Genomic DNA, 6,000 nt, shown 5'->3' with positions numbered 1-6,000 from the left:
TGCAAATGTAGGCATATATATATATATATATAATTAATTTAATTTGACTTAGATCTACCCCTATTATTTATATATGAAGATTCTTTCTTCTAAATAAGATGATGGATCTTCAATATTAATTTACAACAATAATGAAGTGATTCAGTCTTTTTAAATTCAATAATGGTAGAAATAATCATATTTAATTATCTATTTTTATTTTTATAACAATGAAGAAGTGTACATTAATATAAATATATAAGGAAAAATGCAAGCAACTTTTTTATGATATCGCAAATGAGCAAATTACTCTCTTATGAAAAAATAAGTAGCGATTTACCTCTTTATATTTTTTTAAAATAGAACAATTTACCTTCATATGATTTAAATTTTTTGCAATTGAATTTACAAAAGGAAATAAAATAAAAAGGCAAAATTATATTTCTGATCATGTAAGGGTAGGTTGTTAGTATTTTTGGTCTGTAATTTATTTTACACATTTAGTCTACTTTTTTACAGCTTTAGTGTCGAACATCTTACATTTGATTATTTTTTGACAAATTTAATCATGTTTTAACAATTTTTGTCCCCTCTACATCAGAGTAGATCTCATTTTTATCTTGTAACTATAGATCATAATTAGCGTAAAAATTTGTCAACACGAAAAATGAATTTTACCCGAAAAACATTACACTCAAACACACACACTCGCACAGTCTTATATATAAGAAATCGACGGATATAGTTGCTCGATATTGGGGGTGTCTGAAATGGCTTATAGTATGTACTTATCACTTTTTTTTATTGGGAATAAATTAAAATGAGCTTTTGTTATTTAAAAATTTATATTTTGTACTGCTTAAATTAAGCTTATTTAAGTTAAAGTTATTCACCTTTTTTATTTTTTTATCAAATACAACCAACTTTTATTATAGCTAAATTTACAATTTTTTATATAATTTTTTTTTCTACAACAAAAATAGAAAAGTTTTTTTAAAAACACGCGATTATGGTAAGTCCACCAAATTTGTTAGAAATACATAATTAAACATGACAATTAAAATTATTAGCTACTACAAAACCGTGACTGTGTCAATTATATAGTTGGAATGGACATGGAAATAAATTATCTTAAATGTATCATATGGTAACCAAAAAATTAATAAATAAAGGAAAAAAAAGCATGTGACGACTATATAAAAATGTTTTAGAATCTTACTCGATCGGGGAAGACTTTATTGACATATATTTTGTGATTGGCAACATATACGGATGTGGAGACTTCATCTATAATAATTGAACTTAAAGATGAGCATGTTGCCTTCTTTATTCTTATCGAATTGAATAAAGAATGATGTACAACATTTTTTGAAATGGTCGAAATAATAGACTTATTATTCTAATTAATAGGGGAGAATTATTTTTTTCGTTCTCAAACTTTACCGTTAATTTATTTTTGGTTCTCAAGCAATCAAAAGTTATAGGTTTGGTCCTCAAGCTTTCAATTTTATGGCGGAATTGATTTTTTCCGTCAAGTGTCTATTAAAGTTGGACGTCCATGCTGAAAATAAAAGGTTTAAAGGTAATTTTCGTCCTTTAATTTCAGGCCATGTCTTCACCACATCATCTTTTTCAGCCAATCACAATGCAAGCCCCAATTTAAAAAGTCACATGCCTGGCATGTGACTTTTTCCGGCGAGTGACTCAACTTTCCGACCAAATTTGTACCAAAATTGAGATTTTTTTAGTTTTACGAGATCAAAATAGAACCCTAGTAACTTAAGGGACTAAAATAAGAATAGCCTTAAATTAGGGGATGAAAATTGCCTTTAAGCCGATAACTTAATAACATGACAATACAATATAATGACAATAAATAATTGTTGTCACTATACATGTATCAGTAATTGTCTTCAGTGACAATTTTATGTACAAATTTTATTAGTAATAATAATTATTATTATTGAAACTATGAAATTCATTATTATAAATAAAATAAAACGTGTTTTTACATCTATACTTAATGATTTATTCAAAGAGTTTTCATTTTGAGAAAGGTCCAAATCACATGCATATATAATTAACTCAATAGTAAACGGACTTACAATGAAATTATTACTGTATATATGATCTGAAATAAGAATAAAGGATAGGGCTTTGACTTAGATCTCTTGGCTACTAAATTTTTGTATATAAAGATTATTTTCCTAAATAAGATGATCGTGCAAGGCGATGACAATAGTAAACTATATTCATGAATCTTTTTAGCTTAAAAATAAAGATAGAAACAATCAAATGATTAATTATTTAATTTAATTTCATCAAACACATGGATCTTTCGATTTTTTTAACAACGAACGAAAATATATATCAAGAATGGATCTATACTTTAATAAGGAATAGAAATATAAGATGCTGACTTGACACTTTTCTTGAAACGCGTGATTCTATTTTTTTAATATTGAACCAGCTGACAGCTTTCTTAAAAGATACGGATATATATATATATATATATATTCTTAACAATGAACGACAATTTAAGATAAACGAAAATGAAATAGTAGCTTGACTTCTTTCCTGAAACGCATGGTTCCATATTTAAGATAAACGAAAATAAAATACTAACTTGACATCTTTCCTAAAATACATGGATCTAGTTTTTAACCACTATCAGACAAATTTAAAATAAAAGACTACTTGATCATATATTTTATAAAATGTATGGATCTTGGATAGAAATTTAATAAAGACAAATGAAAAAAGAATACCAGTTTCATATCTTTTCTAAAACGCATGGATCTATTTTTTAACAACATACGAAAATGTTAAGACACATAAAAATCAAATACTAACTTGACATCTTTCTTAAAACTGCATGGATCTATTTTGTAACAACGAATGAAAATATTATGACAAATAAAAATAAAATACTTTCATTCAAGGATTATTTGTGTCCCTAAGAATACATTCATTTTTCGAATGACTATCCAAGGAAGGTTGTACGCATTTGATAAATTGTGACTTTAACACTTCAGCGTCTATTGTATTTTATGCACTTATCGAATTGTGGAATCTCATTATCACTTATTTTTTCAAAGTCCCTTTGCGGCAGCTTGTATTAGATGATTGGGAGGGCAATTCAGTGGAGATGGCCGATGAAAGGATGGGTACAAGGAACACTCGGCTGCAAGAAAATGGAGAGTTAGGCATTTGATTAATTCGGCTAATTGAGCCATGCTTTGCATCACTCATATATCATATATGGCAAGTTACGAACATGAGGATATTTTGACAGACTGTGAAAGATCCGAATACTATAGCTACATTAGTGATAGGAAAAGTCCATATAAAATTATTCGCTTACTATAGACCAGACTCAACAGAAATTGTGGTAGCCTTAGAATCTAGAAGATAGTATGGCTGCTAGCAGAATGCATAGTTCTAAGGCTATTGCACCTTGTTGTACATTATTAATTTTTTCTAATGAAATTTACCTCTCATAAAAAAAAAAAAAACGTAGATACTTAATTGACATATTTCCTTAAATACGTAGAGTATTTCTTAACAACGAACAAAAATATTACTACAAATAAAAATAAAATACTTATTTGAGTACATTTATCTTGAACCGCAATATGAATTTTTCTAACAACAAACAAACATATTAAGATAAATAGAAATAAAATATTAACTTGATCATTCGTGGAACTCAAGAGGGTAAAATGTGGACAAATCATACAAGAGATCTCAAATTTGAAGTCTTGAAGCATACTATAATCTCCATGGAATAACATTTATTGCATGCAAGAGGGAGATTTGTTCCCCCGATTGCCGACCGGTATCAATGGCTCATGCATGAAAAATAAGAGATAATTATATTTACATTCTTAATTTATAATTTATTTATATAAATTACTCTTGTCTTTTATGTAATTATAAAAATTATTTTTAATAGTCAAAAAATGGGGATAATTTGTGTAACTGTTGATATTTCTAATGGGTGTATAATTTTTTTTAAAAAAAGAGTAGTTTGTGAAAATATTATTGGCGTTTTTGGTGAGCATATGTGTAAGTTTTTAAAATTACGGATACATCCCCTGAGGTTGTAATTGTAACTACAACTACATCCCGTAATGAAATGCAAAACATTACACTAACACTCTCTAGGTGGTGTAGCTGTAATTTTATAAAATACAGGAGGTGTTTATGTAATTTAACCTAACCTCAAGGAATTTATTCCAAAAGAAAACTCATTGATATAAGTATAATTTGTTTATAAGGTTTTAGAGACGGAACATTTGTGCATTTCAGAGACGGAATTAACAAACAAAAACTTTACCTTTAGAGATGAATCGCCTACGGAAATCAAAGAAGGATTACTCTAAAACTTTGTTCTTGTTTGGCGACAGAATTAGCGACGTAAATGTTCGATCACAGAATTAGAGACGGAATATTTCCGTCGCTAATATTTAGCCACTGGATTTTCAGTCACAAAGTGCGGCGACGGATTTTTAGGTCGCTGTTTTTGCAAATTTCGCATGGAAAAAAACTATTTGATATGAGTATAAACTATCTATAAATTCAAATGAAAGAAAAATCCTCAATATGAATATAAATTGCTTTCTAAACCAAACAAAATAAGATCCTTGATATGAGTATAAATTGTCTATCAAATCTAAACTAGAGCAAGGAGAAGTGATTGATGAGCAACTACCAATGAAGACGAAAATGCCTCATCAAACTACTTGATGCTCTCCGACGTATTTTGCTTTTGGATTGTATGAGTACAATCTGTGCATGACACTCCTTTATGAAAAAAAAAAAAATTCAAATTCTTTTGATCTACGTTTTAACTTGATCCTTTTACGAGGTACATAGGCAACTTGGATTTATTTACCCGAGTTCAACCACAACTTTAAAAAAAGTGTTTCTAAAATGCACGACCCTGTCTCTACAAAGGTGTGCAAACCAAACCAACCAATACACAATAATTCAAGTCAGATAGACAGTCAAATCAGATGGTGAATCAAGAAGAAACACACAACAAATCACATCCAAGCCCTCAAATTTAAAGCTCTCAACCACAACGAAGTTTTGCAACAACAAAGGTTTTATGCTTTCCCCTATAATAAATGTTTAAAGTCTTGATACCAAATTTCTCGATGATCCATCATTTTCTCCTACAAGGTCGCAGAAGATTATGCATCCAAAAATACACTTTCAACCCTCGAATTCTAGTTTGGAGAGAAGAATAAGGAGGCAGTCTTTGTTTTCAGATATTGTAAATCTTGAATTCATAATTAATATATTTGTCCATGTATATATATGTGTGTCTAGTCTTGTAACTATGTTTTTCAGATTCAAAATTGTGTGAACAATTATAATGTCATGTGGTAGGTAGTGTCCAACTTGCCAATTGAGCTGACATATGCTAGCCATAATGCACACATTAATACTGCGTGCATAAAGACTTATTTGTATCATCAAAATAATGTATAGCATTCTTTATTCACATGATTTGTGCTTATAAATATATCTGCATAATAGAATGAAGTCATCAGGCGATATATAACTATGGCGCATGGTCATGTATATGATGGTGATCATGAAATATTCATTGAAGGTTTTGACCTTAAATGTTCCACACCAAGAATCAATGGGATGTGGATATTATTGATTCGGTAGAGACTTACTCATACGACACATGCCCTTTAGGGAAACGTTTCGTTTCATGGATATTGATGTAGAGATACTAATGTGTGTGTGGGTGGGTGCTTGTAGGAACAAGTCCGGTGAACAATTCCCTAAGAAATTCTTTATCAAATTATGACTTTCTTGAAGGATAATCTTTAAATCATTTTAAATACTTCTACAATAATGGCATGCGAAAATATATCAATTAGTTAAACTCTTTTGCACTTATTTTCTGCCTCGCGCATATGAATCCATTAAAAATAATTGGGCATAGATTTGTGTATAATGTTTATGTATGCTTTAAAGTCTAAATTAATTTTTTTTAAA

The sequence above is a fragment of the Sesamum indicum genome, linkage group LG2 (assembly GCF_000512975.1).
Source record: "Sesamum indicum cultivar Zhongzhi No. 13 linkage group LG2, S_indicum_v1.0, whole genome shotgun sequence".
NCBI classification, from domain to species: domain Eukaryota; kingdom Viridiplantae; phylum Streptophyta; class Magnoliopsida; order Lamiales; family Pedaliaceae; genus Sesamum; species Sesamum indicum.
The sequence above is the reverse complement of the archived record's forward strand: the minus strand, read 5'-3'. Positions refer to the sequence as shown.